This window comes from Cupressus sempervirens, chromosome 10 (genome assembly GCF_028749045.1).
Source record: "Cupressus sempervirens isolate cs-2001-9-10 chromosome 10, ASM2874904v1, whole genome shotgun sequence".
Taxonomy (NCBI): domain Eukaryota; kingdom Viridiplantae; phylum Streptophyta; class Pinopsida; order Cupressales; family Cupressaceae; genus Cupressus; species Cupressus sempervirens.
This window is the reverse complement of record NC_143127.1, coordinates 939757453-939774277: the sequence shown is the minus strand read 5'-3', so window position 1 is coordinate 939774277 and position 16825 is coordinate 939757453. Positions and strand designations below refer to the sequence as shown.

Below are 16825 nucleotides of genomic sequence, written 5' to 3'. Positions count from 1 at the left end.
AATCCACCTTCTTGCATGGGGAACTCAATGAAGAAGTATACGTGGAGCAGCCTAAGGGATATGAGCTAAAGAACAATTTGGAGAAAGTATACAAGTTGAAGAAAGCCCTCTATGGACTGAAACAAGCTCCATGAGCTTGGTTCAGTTGTATTGAAGCACGCTTCATAAGTGAAGGATTTGAGAAGTGTTATAGTGAACATGCTTTCTTCATTAAAAAAAATAAGGGAAGTAAGATTCTAATTTTTAGTTTATATGTAGATGATTTTATTTTTACTAAATTTAAGAATTCTATGTTGAGGGAGTTTGATATGACTGATTTGGAAAGAATGAGGTTTTTTCTTGGGATAGAAGTGTTGCAGAGAAAATAGGCTTTGGAGGTGTTGAAGAGGTTTAGGATGGAGAATAGCAATTCGGTCCATAATCCCATTGTTTCAGGTTGTAAACTTTCTAAAGATGAGAATGGGGTTCATGTTGATGAGACTTTGTTTAAGCAGATGGTGGGTTGCCTTATGTACTTGACAGCTATGAGGTCGGACTTGATGTTTGCAGTAAGCTTGATTAGCAGGTACATGGCTAAACCAACTGAGTTGCACTTGTTGGCAGCCAAGAGAATACTAAGGTACTTGAAAGGAACCACTAGACTTGGAGTTTTTAACAAGAAGGGAGGGTGTGAAGGTCTAATTGGTTATGTAGATAGAAACTATGCAGGAGACATAGAAGACAAGAAAAGAACATCAGGCTATGACTTCATGTTTCATTCTGGAGCTATTGCATGGTCCTCAAGAAAACAGCCTATAGTCACACTGTCAACCATTGAAGCAGAATTTGTAGCTATAGCTGCTTTTGCTAGTCAAGCTGTTTGGATGAAGAGAATACTTGAGAAGCTGAGTCTGGAGGAAAGTAAGTGTACTACAATCTTTTGTGACAATATTTCCACAATTAAACTATCGAAGAACCCTGTGTTACATGGTCGAAGCAAGCACATAGATGTGCCTTTCCATTTTCTTCATGATCTCACATGAGAAGGAGTAGTTGAGTTGGTTTATTGTGGAACACAAGATCAGCTAGCAGATGTGATGACAAAGCCCCTCACATTGGATGCATTTCAAAGGTCTCTAAGTCAGTTGGGAGTTTGTCAACTTCCTAATTTAAACTAGTTGCAGTTGGGAACTAGTTTAAGGGAGGGAAGGAAGAGAAAGTTTAGGTTTCTATTTGGGGTTCAGATAAGTTTTTGATTTCAGTTTGAATAAGCCCTAGTATTTAGGGAACTTGTTTAGCATTTCTTGTTGCACTTATCATGTTGATTAGTTGTCAATGTGCTCTTGTTTTTCTCATTCAGTTTAGATTGTAAAGGCTATTTATAAGCCAAGATTGTTCAATAAGATGAAAGTCATTCTGAGAATCATTGAGAAATCTTTTGTGTTTCAATTCTTAACATTGATAAAATATGAATGATATTTAATAATAAAAATATACTTGAGCCTCATTGTAATGCCCTGCCAAGAGATCCAAAGAATTAACCTAGAATTTCACTAACTTTAGTAGCATTTGTTTTTTTACATGAAAGTAAATACCACATATAACTCATGCACAATAATGGAAGCAATAGCAATGTCCATCTGAAAGTAAACATAACATAACAAATTACATTCTTTAAAGATCCCTTAATGTTGAATTACATCTAAAACATCTAACACACATGAATCCATCTAGTACAATATCCACATGAATTAATAATGATAAGCCCAATGTTTATACATTACATTTCAAATGCTCAATCATCCACTATACATGTCACAGGGTATGACAAGCTTAAAGAATATACATATGTGAAATATGGTACATCATCCTATCCATGATACATCAAAGTAAAGATAATCACATGATACATCATCATAGAAGATATATACATCCATCATAAAGATCAAACCTAATAAACTAAGTGCACAATTCCTCCCAACCGTTAATAGCATCATTAGACCATTGTGGATCCTAGCGATCCCACCGTGCGTAACATTCCAAGTCACCGAAGAGATCATCGGTATTAACATAGTAGGAATGTCACTCCTAACATATACAACATCATATGTAGAAAGTAATCTAACATGCAAATAGAAGCATAAGATAACATCATCTAACATATGCTAATCATCAATGAAAGGATACATATCCACCATCATGAAGGATGCATCAGCCACGATGTCTCAATGAATCTCAAATGATAAGAGTGAAATATACACTACCACTCGACCGCATGGTACCTAAGTGGTCCACTCTCACCTTGTTGAGGAGATAATCTCAAGTCCCAAATAGGCTATCCAAAACACATAGCACAAATCTCTATAAGTCCAGGAATCCTAAAAGTATACTAACTCAAAGGTTCCAAACACAAAATCTGACATCTAATCCCCAGAGGCACATAATGGCATGTAGGAACCTACTATGCAAGTGGAAAAGTGTCATTGCATTTATCACGTACAAGTTACCCTGGCAGTTAGCTAAACTCCACGGATCCATACTGATCTCATGCAGCCACTAGTATCCTCTCATACTGAAAAGGCATATTATGGAATGCAAGGTCACAACCATGCATTCTCTCTACTCCCATCCTAGCCTATACAAGCACTCAAGGCATCGGCGAGAACCAAAACTCTTATCTTTTTAGGTTCATTCAGTTAGTATTAGGTGTGAATGTTATCAGTTATTAATCCAACTTACAATGAGTTGCCCTGGCAGCCTCTTAGGGCCCCAACCCCCATTGCAAGCCACTTCCTGACACTACATGCAGATATCCTACCATAAGCTCATGGAATCATAAATCTCAAAATCACAAAAGATAATCCATAATAAAATCATCAAATATGCACAAAAGCATCAAATCTCCATGAGCATACATCCATAGAAAATCATGAACACAACAGCTCTCTACTGGCAATTGAAGTATCACTAATAACCAAAGTATCCAATAGTTCTCAATAACCAAAATATATCTCATCATACTGATCGAAGACTCAAAAAATGGTTGAGTCAAACATGTCACTACTATTCTAAGGGCCCCCCTAGAATTTTATGCAACATGACATCATCAAGAATAAATCCACATTACAGTCCCATCATGGTGACTAGAAAATAACCAAGGATAACTAATCGATGACCAAAAATGGTTAATTCAAGTGTCTCATACATAAGAATCTCAACTATAACAATCAGTAATTACAAACAATACATAGAGCATTTCATCACATAACCATGGTTGGGTTTATAAAGATAGAGATTAAAACATCATCATGACATCACAATCACATAACTCCCAAGCCTCTGGTAGACGTCCTGTAACTAGTCAACACTAGTCAACCCAAAACTCAAAACAATAGCATAAAGAATACACAATGCAAACACATGTTTTGGTTTTGCTAAGTTTACAAACTTGAATTTAAATGCAAAAGTCTCAGTTTATGTTTTCCAATTTAAATATCAAGTGGAGAAATTTTATGTTTTACCTAACCCATGTTTTTGTATTGAAAGATAAAAGTTTCTCCCCAAAAACCGTTACACTCAATTTTATAAATGTTCTAAATGTCTTTTATGTTCATATCTTGATGATAATGACCCCCATCATATCCAAAATAATATTTTAAATTCTTTTCATATTCAACTTTCCAAATCAAAAGATTATATTGAACCTATATTGCTCAACATAATAAAATAACTTGTTATTACAAAATTACTCTTTAAATTCCAAACATCTATCAATTATTTCTTATTCATAATGTATATACATATATATAATTATATATATATATATATATATATATATATATATATTATTTATACATATATATATATAAATACATATACATATATATTTATTAACTTATAAACGAATTATATAAAAATTGAATTAATAAACATTTGACAACACACAGCGAGTTAATAACCACCGATACATATGTATATGACCCGTAGATCGCAGGGTACACTACGGTCGTAGCTACACTGCAGACCGCAGGTACTCTGCAATACTGCAATCCGCTTTGGCATTGCCACCGACAGGTGTAGGAAAACACGTCCCCTCCACCCATTCAAATTTATAATTATATATATATATATATATATATATATATATATATATATATATTTTATTGCATTTTGTTAAAATGCATCTTTGCAATGTAAAACGCGATGCGTCATTCGCTTGCTACAAAATATATGTCATTCAACTTTTTAATTATATATATATATATATATATATATATATATATATATATATATATATATATATATACATATGTATGTATATATGTGTGTGTGTGTGTGTGTGTGTGTGTGTATAGAGTTTAATCAAATATCACAGCATATATATATATATATATATATATATATATATATATATATATATATATATATATATATATATATATATATATATATATATATATATATATATATGTATGTATGTATATGTATTCAAATTTGGAAATATAAACATATATAAATTTTAGTTCTCAAAATTTTCCTATAAGTCTTCGACCTACATATTTTCCAATAATTTAATCTAATGGGTTTGACTATGAATCTAAACCCTAGCCCCGTGTTCTTTTCAGATCTATGCACAAAAATTTTTCAAATAAATTAAACTACCCGTATTGAGAATGCATACACTAAAAATAGGAAATTCCTTACAAGACATATGGAAGACACGAAGAAGACAGGGAATGCAAGATACAGAAATAGCATAAGTAAAATCACAAGAATCTACCCAGATTCTAATGCTAATTTCGCTCTTCCTCGAAAAAATTGCAAAGCAAGCTCCCTTCTTCAGAGTTCTCGAATCCTCCAATGCTCCAATTGCACTCCAAACGTTGTGTCTAAGCTTCTAGTAATGCCTAAATATAAAGAGCTCTCAGGAAACATCTAAAATGTCTCTAGAAACATCTAGAAGGTGTCACCAACTAAGCATGGGTCTTTTCCAACCTTCTAGATGAGTCATAGGGTTGTAGACACCATGTGCTTAATTGATGCACTAACCTCCGTGTTGTTGACATAAGAGAAATAGAAAGGTGTGTTAACTCTCATGCAAGCTTATAACTCCAGTTTACTTTTTATATAACTTCTATTTAAATATTTATAACTTTCATTTTAATTTTTATAACTTTTATTATTATTATTTATTTATTACTTTATTATTATTTATAATTATTATTAATTTTAATTTCTAATTTTCTTTTATTTAATCCTTTTTCTTCAATTAATTCTCATTTAATTAATTATAATCAAAATATCAAAGATCATGATATTTTATATTAATTTTCTCAAATAATTAATTTATTAATTAAATATATTTATTAAGACTTAATTAATAGAAAATTCACCATAGACCTCCAAGATAAAACATGAAAACCCATCATAGAGCAATTCACACAAAATCAATCTAAAGGGTTAAAAATCATGAATTATGTCATCTGACACTTTCGATGGATAAAATATTCAAATACTTGTCCTACCTCACTAGGAAAATTGGCTTAAGGGTTTAGGATTTGGACTTGAAAATTTATCTCCCTTCTCTTATCATTGAGTTAGTGTAATAGGGTACGCTCATCCTGGCAATTCAAGGAAGTCGATATCCAAGACTTGCATCTTGCAAAAAAATCATGCATGTACATACAATATATATAATGCTAAGCTAAAAAGACAATGGCAGAAAGTGGTGCATCGTGTAGATCCCGACTAAGTAGGTGACTACAACTCTCTTCCTTAACCACATCAGAAATGCCATACAATAAGAAAACACGCACACCATACACATGCAAGTATGGGGTAAGTATCCATAATAAAACACATGAGATAATAAACCATCTAACTAATCATCAACAATAATTGAAAGCAATGTAATGATCATCATGCATACATGAATTGTAAAGTCTAAATGATCTCATCGTATAAATCACTGAAGCCATAACATAATGTCTAATAGTGTCAAAACAATACCACTAATCCATCAACATAAAAATAGTCTATCACAGTCTAATAATAATAGCAACAATATCCAGAAAAAATGTGAACGAGGGTAGGCACTACATCCACCCCCCTTGGGTTAGGCTTACTCTTGGAAGCCTACAAATAGGTAGGGATATAACTCCCTCAATCTAGCTACATCCTCCCATGTAGCTGAAGAATCATCAGTAGGGTCCCATTGGACCCTTACCTGCTCGATGGTTCGGCCATTGAGGGTCAACTCCCACTGCTCCAGAACACGAATTGGCTCCAAAGCTAGATGCCCGTCCTCTACCTGCAACACATTCCAATCAAGAACATGTACAATATCAGGAATATATTACCGAAGCACTGAAACATGGAAAACATCATGAATGCGAGCTAGGCTGGGCAGTAGGGCAAGGCGGTAACCAACTAGGCCAATCCTCTCTAAAATCTCGAATGGTCCCACAAAGCGAGGTGCTAGCTTAGAACCATTTCTGTATCAGATCGGACTCTTTCGTGGACACACTCTCAAGAAAACCTTATCACCCACAGCAAACTGGTTATCAGTCCTATGAGCATCAACATACTTCTTCTGCCTATCCTATGTCGTAGTCAAGTGCTCACGGATATGCCCTACCTGTTACTCCATATCATGAAGCATCTTAGGACCCAACAGGATGTGATCCTCAAGACTATCCCAACTCAATGGTGTATGACAAGGACATCCATATAATGCTTGAAATGGTGCCATGCCAATAGAACTATGATACCCGTTGTTGTAAGCAATCTCCACTAGGTAGAGATAGTCCTCCCAATGTGTTTGCCTATCCATCACATACATCTGTAACATATCCTCCAAAACCTTATTTACCCTCTTTGTCTAACCATCAGTCTTTGGATGATATGTCAAACTGAAGTTTAACTGCGCTCCAAGCTCATGCTACAGCGATGTCCAGAATGTAGATGTGAATATAGGATCCCTATCAGAAATAATCTTTCTAGGAATAGCATGTAATCTCACAATGTTACGCATGAAGACATTAGCTATAGAAGCTGTTGTATAGGAAGACCTGATTGGTGAGAAATGCGCCACCTTAGTCAACCGATCAATGGTGACCATGATAGCATCATGATGTCGAACTGTCAAAGGTAATCCTACTATGAAATCCATGGAAATTATATCCCACTTCCAAGAAAGAATGAGATTTGGCTGCAAAAGTCCAGCCGGGTGCTGATGTTCTACCTTAACTCTCTGACACTCAAGGCACCTAGCCACAAAATCAGCAATGTCTCGCTTCATCCTAGACCAAAAGAACAAACGTCTCAAATCAGCATGCATCTTTTTGACACCTGGATGTGCTGAGTAAGGTGTACGGTGGGCTTCTACTAAAATCAAGATGTGGAGCTCATCCAAAAATGGCACATAAATCCTTCCCAAAAGTCTCAAAAGACCATCTGATTCTCGAACGTAACCTGCAAACTTACCTTCCAAAGATCTTCCTGAAACTTAACCTAAAAATCATACTCACATAGAAACTCCATCCATCGCCTCTGGCGAGCATTCAAATTAGGCTGAGTGAAAATGTACTAAAGACTACAATGATCGCTATGTAGCTCAAATCTGTGCCCCAACAAGAAATGTCTCCATCTTGTCAGAGCATGAACTATTGCTGCTAACTCAAGATTATGTGTAGGATAATTTAACTCATGATCCTTAAGCTTGTGTGATTCATACGCAATCACTCGTCCATTCTGCATCAACACTGCCCCAATCCCTTCAAGAGAAGCATCTGTACACACCATGAAATCTTCTTTTGGATCAGGTATGGCTAGAATCGGTGCACTGGTCAAAAGCTCCTTGGGCTTTTGAAAAGCTTCCTCACATTTCTCTATCCATACGAACTACTTTCCTTTCCTCTGAAGAGAAGTGATAGGATGTGCTATCCTAGAGAAGTTTTGGACAAATCTGTGATAATAACCAGCTAGGCCCATGAAACTACGGATCTCTAACACATTAGTCAGTGTCGGCCAATCTATTATCACTTGAATCTTTGCAAGATCCACCATTACCTAAAATGACATGCCCTAAATACTGAATCTCTGATTTGAAGAATTCGCACTTAGCTGCATTAGCATAAAGCTGATTGTCCCTCAAACACTACAATACCAACTGCAGGTGTTCCTCATGCTCCTTCTGAGTCTTAGAATATATCAATATGTCATCAAGAAACACAAGTACAAACCTATCCAAATAAGATGTAAACACACCATTCATCAAACTCATGAAAATCGATGGAGCATTAGTCCACCCAAAAGGTACCACTGTGAACTCATAATGCCCGTAGCGAGTTTGAAAAGCAGTCTTGTGAATATCAGCCTCCTTAATGCAAAGCTGGTGGTATCCTAACTTAAGGTCAATCTTGGAGAATACTGTAGCTCCCTTGATATGATCGAATAAGTCATCAATCCTAGGCAGAGGATACCTGTTCTTAATAGTCACCTTATTCAACTGTCTGTAGTCGATACAAAGGCGCAAAGAATCATCTTTCTTCTTCACAAAGAGCACTGGAGCTCCCCATGGTGATACACTAGGTTGAATGCTCCTTTTGGCCAGAAGTTCCTCTAGCTGAAGACGTAGCTCACCCAATTCTTGTGTAGTCATGCGATAAGGAGCTTTAGAGATAGGCTCCGCTCCAAGAATCAGATCAATACTAAAGTCAATGTCCCTCTTTGGAGGCATGCCTGGAATCTCACTTGGAAACACATCTGCGTACTCCTATAAAATCGAGTGATCTAAAGCCTTCCTCATAAGACCTTCCTCATCAAGATCATTTACCATAATAGCAAATATCTAACATCCCTTACGAAAACTCCACTTCATTTGCATAGCAGAAATCATCCGCAGAGATATAGGCCTTAGTATCCCAACTATCTTCACATCATTCCCCTTGTCATCTTGACACAAAATAATCTTCTTCCTGCAATCTATACTAGCTCTATGAGATCCAAGTCAGTCCATGCGGAAAACCACATCATAAGAACCAAGGGGTATGACTCGAAGATCCACTGCAGTATCAAAGCTCCCTAAGCTAAGCCCACACTTATGAACTTTAGAATCTGTGGAGACCGTAATGCCTGAGGCGAGTTCCACTTACCAAGCATGATCTTGCTTCATTGCATCTAGCCTACACTTAGAAACTATAGATGGTGAAATAAATAAATCTGTAGCTACAGAATCAAACAATACTGAAAGAGATATACCTCTAATGGCACCTGTGGTCTCAACCACTGTTCCCTGATGATCTGCCTGACGGTGATCAACTACTGCAAAAACTTTATGAGCTCTACCTGCATCACCCACTGTAGGCTCTGAAACTATAGGCCTAGGTCATGAAAACTGAGGTGCTCACTATGGACACTGAGCTGCATAAGGTCCAATCTGACCACATAAAAAACATTCTATATTTTTGCCAGATCCTCTACCCATAGGTGGCACATTTGATTGCTAATGACTATTCCCGCTAACAAAAGACTGGCTACTCTGAGCTGGCTAATTGGGCTGATTTTGTTTATTGCATTGAGCATTGTGGTTGTTCTTGGTGTTAGAACCTTTGCCACCACCTTGAGCCTGAGAATTTGATCCCTTCTGTTGTTGTGTCTGCTGAGACTGCTACTAATACTATTTCCCCTTAGAGAAAGAAAACTTCTTGTTACCACCTAAATTGTAGTTTTCTTTAGATCCAAATGCTGTTGGTGCTCCTACAAACCACCTTGACCAAGGTTGACACTTTGCTCAACAAGGATAGCTCGATGTATCACATCCTTGAGAGTTTTTGGCTCAAATACCTTGACACCCCCAATTATACGGTTATTCAAACCCCTAATAAAATGTTGTGTCAACTGAGCTGAATTTTCACTGAACCCTGAAAAAGACATGAGCTCATAAAGCTTATGCTCATACTCGGTCGCTGACATAGTATATTGTCTAAGATTATGAAATTCATCAGCCCTTTGCTTTTTCCATTCCTCTGGTAGGAATCATTCATGAAAACTCTCTAAAAATAGTTCCCATGTGACACTGCTCATATCGATTCCCAGCTTCTTCTCCTCAATTGTCCACCAAGTGGCCCCAAAATTCTCTAAATTAGTGATCGCAAATCATGCCTTAACATTGCTGTCGAATTCCTGCATGGCAAAAATCTTGTCGAGGGAAATAAGCCACTGCTCGGCCACATAACCAGAACCTTGCCCATTGAAAGGCTTGACCTTGGATCTTGAAAGATCCTTCATCTGAGTGGACACAATGGACCTCTGATGATCCTTTCGAGGACTTCTAAATCTGGGTCTATGCTCTTGTTCTGTCTGATGCACTTTGGGCTATTCTTGAATAGGAGGTAAACATTCTAGAATAGTCTACATCATCTATCTCCAACCAACCTCTTCACACTCAGCTTGGTCCTCTCTACGGCTCTCTTCCTACTACCTACTAGAGTTCTCTTCCCCACTCTCTACATGAGAAAATCCCTCATGGGCAGACTCATGGATACTGATAGCTCTTCCACAACCACGACCTCTACCACGGCCTCTAACAGAAGACCTAGTCCCAGATACCATCATACAAAAATAAAAGTACTATTACAATCACATGTTGCAATAGACTAAGTTCAATTCTATGTTTAGGTTTAAGTAAAATTTCCAGTTTTGAAAACTAAGTGTTGAAGTATGAAAAATATACAAGTAACAATTCAAGTTATGTTTCAGTTCCAAACACAAAATCTGACATCTAATCCCCAGAGGCACACAATGACATGTAGGAACCTACTATGCAAGTGGAAAAGTGCCATCGCATTTATCACATACAAGTTACCCTATCAGTTAGCTAAACTCCACGGATCCATACTGATCTCATGCAGCCACTAGTATCCTCTCATACTGCCAAGGCATACTATGGAATGCAAGGTCACAACCATGCATTCTCTCTACTCTCATCCTAGCCTATAAAAGCACTCAAGGCATCGGTGAGAACAAAAACTCTTATCTTTTTAGGTTCATTCAGTTAGTATTAGGTGTGAATGTTATCACTTATTAATCCAACTTACAATGAGTTACCCTGGCAGCCTCTTAGGGCCCTGGCCCCCATTGCAAGCCACTTCCTGACACTACATGCATATATCCTACCATAAGCTCATGGAATCATAAATATCAAAATCAAAAAAGATAATCCATAATAAAATCATCAAATATACACAAAAGCATCAAATCTCCATGAGCATACATCCATAGAAAATCATGAACAGAACAGCTCTCTATTGGCAATTGAAGTATCACTAATAATCAAAGTATTCAATGGTTCTCAATAACCAAAATATATCTCATCATACTGATCGAAGACTCCAAAAATGGTTGAGTCAAACATGTCACAACATGACATCATCAAGAATAAATCCACATTACAGTCCCATCATGGTGACTAGAAAATAACTAAGGATAACTGATCGATGACCAAAACTGGTTAAGTCAAGTGTCTCATACATAAGAATCTCAACTATAACAATCAGTAATTACAAAAAATACATAGAGCATTCCATCACATAACCATGGTTGGGTTCATAAAGATCGAGATTAAAAAATTATCATGACATCACAATCACATAACTCTCAAGCCTCTAGTAGACGTCCTATAATTGGTCAACACTAGTCAACCCAAAACCCAAAACAATCGCATAAAGAATACACAATGTAAACACATGTTTTGGTTTTGCTAAGTTTACAAACTTGAATTTAAATGCAAAAGTCTCGGTTTACGTTTTTCAATTTAAATATCAAGTGGAGAAATTTTGTGTTTTACCTAACCCATATTTTTTTATTGAAAGATAAAAGTTTCTCCCCAAAAATAGTTAGACTCAATTTTCTAATATGTTCTAAATGTCTTTTATGTTTATATCTTGATGATAATGATCCCCATCATACCCAAAACAATATTTTAAATTCTTTTCATATTCATCTTTCCAAATTAAAAGATTATATTGAACCTATATTGCTCAACATAATAAAATAACTTGTTATTACAAAATTACTCTTTAAATTCCAAACATCTATCAATTATTTATTATTGATAATGTATATATATATATATATATAAAATTATTAACTTATAAACGAATTATATAAAAATTGAATTAATAAACATTTGACAACACATGGTGAGTTAATAATCCCCGATACATATATATAATAATTTATAATATATAATTTATAATTATATATATATTTTTTATATTGCATTTTGTTAAAACTCATCCTTCCAATGTAAAACGCAATGCATCATTTGCTCGCTGCAAAATATGTCATTCGACTTTTTAATTAAATATATATATATGTATATATATACATATGTATGTATGCGTGTGTATATATATATATATATATATATATATATATATATATATATATATATATATATATATATATATATATATATATATATATAAGTATATATGTATATATATGTTTGTGTGTGTGTGTGTGTATATATACAGAGTTTAATCAACTATCACAGCATATAGACATATATATAATTGTGTGTGTGTGTGTGTGTGTGTGTGTGTGTGTGTGTATATATATATGTATTCAAATTTGGAAATATAAACATATATAAATTTCAGTTCTCAGAATTTTCATATAAGTCTTTGACTTCAAAATTTTCCAATAATTTAATCTAATGGGTTTGACTATGAATCTAAACCCTAGCCCCGTGTTTTTTTTAGATCTATGCACATAAAATTCTCAAATAAATTAAACTACCCATATTGAGAATGCATACAATGAAAATAGGAAATTGCTCAGAAGACATATGGAAGACACGAAGACGATAGGGAATGCAAGATGCGGAAATAGCATAAGTAAAATCACAAGAATCTACTCGGATTATGATGCTAATTTTGCTTTTCCTCAGAAAACCCGCAAAGCAAGCTCCCTTCTTCAGTGTTCTTGAATCCTCCAATGCTCCAATTGCACTCCAAACACTGTGTTTAAGCTTCTACGAATGCTTGAATATAAAGAGCTCTCAGGAAACATCTAGAATGCCTCTAAAAATAGCTAGAAGGTGTCACCGACTAAGCATGGGTCTTTTCCAACCTTCTAGATGAGTCATAGGGTTGTAGACACCATGTGCTTAATTGATGCACTAACCTCCCTGTTGTTGACATAAGAGAAATAGAAAGGTGTGTTAACTCTCATGCAAGCTTATAACTCCAGTTTACTTTTTATATAACTTCTATTTAAATATTTATAACTTTTATTTTAATATTTATAACTTTTATTATTATTATTTATTTATTACTTTATTATTATTTATAATTATTATTAATTTTAATTTCTGATTTTCTTTAATTTAATACTTTTTCCTCAATTAATTCTCATTTAATTAATTATAATCAAAATATCAAAGATCATGATATTTTATATTAATTTTCTCAAATAATTAATTTATTAATTAAATCTATTTATTAAGACTTAATTAATAGAAATTTCACCATAGACCTCCAAGATAAAACATGAAAACTCATCATAGAGAAATTCACACAAAATCACGAATTATGTCATCCGACACATTTGGTGGGTAAAATATCCAAATACTTGTCCTACCTCACTAGGAAAATTGGCTTAAGGGTTTAGGATTTGGACTTGAGAATTTATCTCTCTTCTCTTATCATTGAGTTAGTGTAATAAGGTACGCTCATCTTGGCAAGTCAGGGAAGTTGATACTCGGTACCTGCATCCTGCAAAAAAACCATGCATGTACATACAATATATATAATGCTAAGCTAAACAGACAATGGCAAGAAGTGGTGCATCGTGTAAATCTCGACTAAGCAGGTGACTACGACTCCCTTCCTTAACCACATCAGAAATGCCATACAATAAGAAAACACACACACCATACACATGCAAGTATGGAGTAAGTATCCATAATAAAACACATGAGATAATAAACTATCTAACTAATCATCAACAATAACTGAAAGCAATGTAATGATCATTATGCATACATGAAATGTAAAGTCTGAATGATCTCATCATATAAACCACTAAATCCATAACATAGTGTTTGATAGTGTCAAAACAATACCACTAATCCATCAACATAAAACTAGTCTATCATAGTATGATAATAATAGCAACAATATCTAGAAAAAATGTGAACGAGGGTAGGCACTACACTCACTTATAATGTATTACATCTTATGAATTCCTTATGTTTCATTATTTTGTTTATAAGTTATCATTGCCCTGATTAAATCCTTGCTTGCTTTGTATAAGTGAGTCTGGGGTATAATTACAACATACAAAAACTACTTGGGGCTTATGAAACCTTGGTGTATGTCCCCAATTTTTCTTCTCAATATTGGTTCCATTGTAAAGAACCTAGTTTAGGTTGTATGAAGGATAGTAAGGCTAGATTCACATTTCAAAAATTTGAACCAGATAAAGGAAAGATGATGAATTTTTTTTTTAAAGCTTGTGTCTGTATAAAGTTGAAAATTCTTGGTATGCTGAACTTTTGTTGGAGAGCAACAATTGAAATAACAAAAATCTAAATTTGCTAAACAGAACGCAAAACAAAAGTCAAATAAGCACATATGATAACTTATGCAATCTTATGATCCCAGACAACTTTAAGATCATCCCTAACAGACAACCTCACCCAAGTTTTCCATGACACATCAACGTCAACAAATAACACTTCAAAAACTCCTCGATTTGAAAATAATGTGAGAAAGTAGAAAACCTCCATTCCAATCCTTTTGGGTAATAAACCACTTGTGTGATGCATCTCCAATATATAATAGGGGATCCAAACACAATAGCCATCCAATGGATCAAAATAGTCATTCTCTCGAAGATCAAGATGAAAATCATAACAGAAAGCGTTTTAATCAAAAATCGCCATACGCTTAAACAATAGAATAAAATTTACAATACTTGTCAGAATTAATATCCCTCATACTTTACAGATTTTACAATTCTACTGAAAATTCCTTTCCATGGGCCTCTCTCCTCTCAGGCAACTTTCATTTTGTACCAACACAACAAAGATGCATTTTTTTGTTAAAAATGTAGAAATACCTTGAATCCTCTTCTGAGAGGAGAGCTTTGAAGATTGAATCACGGAAAGCAGCGCTCATTTGAGATCGAACAGTTAGAAGCGAGAGGGTTATAGACCCACTCTTCAATATACAAATAGGATCTATTTATGAAATACCCTAATTAGAATGAGAAATTTGTTTCCTGTTTCCACTGCACCACATCTAGACTTCTCTTGAAGAATTAGCAGGTAGAATAGTAGAAGAAGGTGTTTAGAGCAAGATTGATATTGCAACATTCAAATTAACCATGTTGAAAGCAATAATCATGCAACACAGATGATGCTTGATGTTCTACATGATGAACCGATACCAAAAATCAACTCAATCTGCACACATTTTTTAGGGCGAACAAATGAACAGGGGGATGCTCCAAATGGATCTTGCTATTATGCTCCCAATTAATAGGGATTCACTTTCATAAGAATGATTTGATAGACCTGATGAACCATGAAAATCATGGGCATGTAAACGTTGATAATCACGAAACAGAACACCCTAGAGCCCTGATCCAAGCTTTTCCCCCTTGCCCTGTCCTTAGCTGGATGTGAAGTGGTTGCTCTCGAAGTGCGAAGGCTTATGAGAAAAATGTGAGATATTGATTCACGGCCATATACAAGAGCCAATGCTATTTTGCCATATATAAATAGCGAACAATCACTTCCCGCCATGCTCTGCATGACTATTGTTGCCGCTGATAGATCCATTTTCGTGATTTTGCAGTCTGTAATGGAGGAAACGATGAGTTAAATCTTTCAAAAGGAAGGGGTAATTAAAGAAAGGTTATCTTTAAAACCTACTTTTGGAAAATATTTGAACTAGAGGTGCTTAAAAATTAAAAATATATTTTTAAATATAAAACATGTTATTAAGACGAAATTATAATTTTGTCTAAAATTAATGTCTTTAAATGCCCTATTATGTAGTAGTGATGGCTTCTGAGAACCCATGTGCCATAGAGGAATCTTCCACCATACTGCCATGCACAAGATTTTTCTGCCCAATATTCGATTCCACAGATGCAGCAGAAGTGTTGCATTCTGTGAACGCTGAAGATAGTTGCAATTTACTTTTTCAATCGAAATGTCTGACAACTGCAGTTTTAAAAAAATAATTGGTACGCAGTATTTAGAAACCTTCTGTGACTAAAGAATGCCTTCATGCAATAAACCTTAGTAACAACCTATGATTCAAATTAAAAATCATTTATTTAATCATTTCAGATATTAAACACAAAACATATATAGCTCGTTTGTGAGCTTTTCTAGCACACATGGAGTCTTCGAGGTTTGTCAAACATAATAAGGCCATAAATTATTAAACCCTGTGATTGTAAATGCGTAGTTATTTAAAGTTAATTTAGAGAACAATTTGATTGCTTAAAAAACAAAAATAAGGTATAGTACAAGTATTGTAACTGTAGCACTTGATAGGATTACAAAAATTTAAGATTCAAACATTGTTTGCTTTATTCATACAAATTGCTTCCCACAATAAAGATTGGAAAGCACATTTATTTATTCAAAAGAAGAGCCTCAACGTCACTTAAATGCAAGCTAAAATGTTTGTGACAACTGTAATTTCTAGAGATGCAAGAAGCTTGGATCCTTCTGGTTTCCAAGTTGAAGCGTTGCAAAGTCATCGCAACCTGCATATAGTACATTGTATTGCATAGTCATTAGTTTTAGGTATCTATCACC

At 34.8% G+C, this 16825-nt stretch overlaps 1 pseudogene; it reads left to right on the top strand.

The window, feature by feature from the left end:
- The first annotated feature begins 395 nt into the window (after window positions 1–395).
- Window positions 396–1022, top strand: LOC149537068 (secreted RxLR effector protein 161 pseudogene; annotated as a pseudogene).
- The last annotated feature ends 15803 nt before the right edge of the window (window positions 1023–16825 follow it).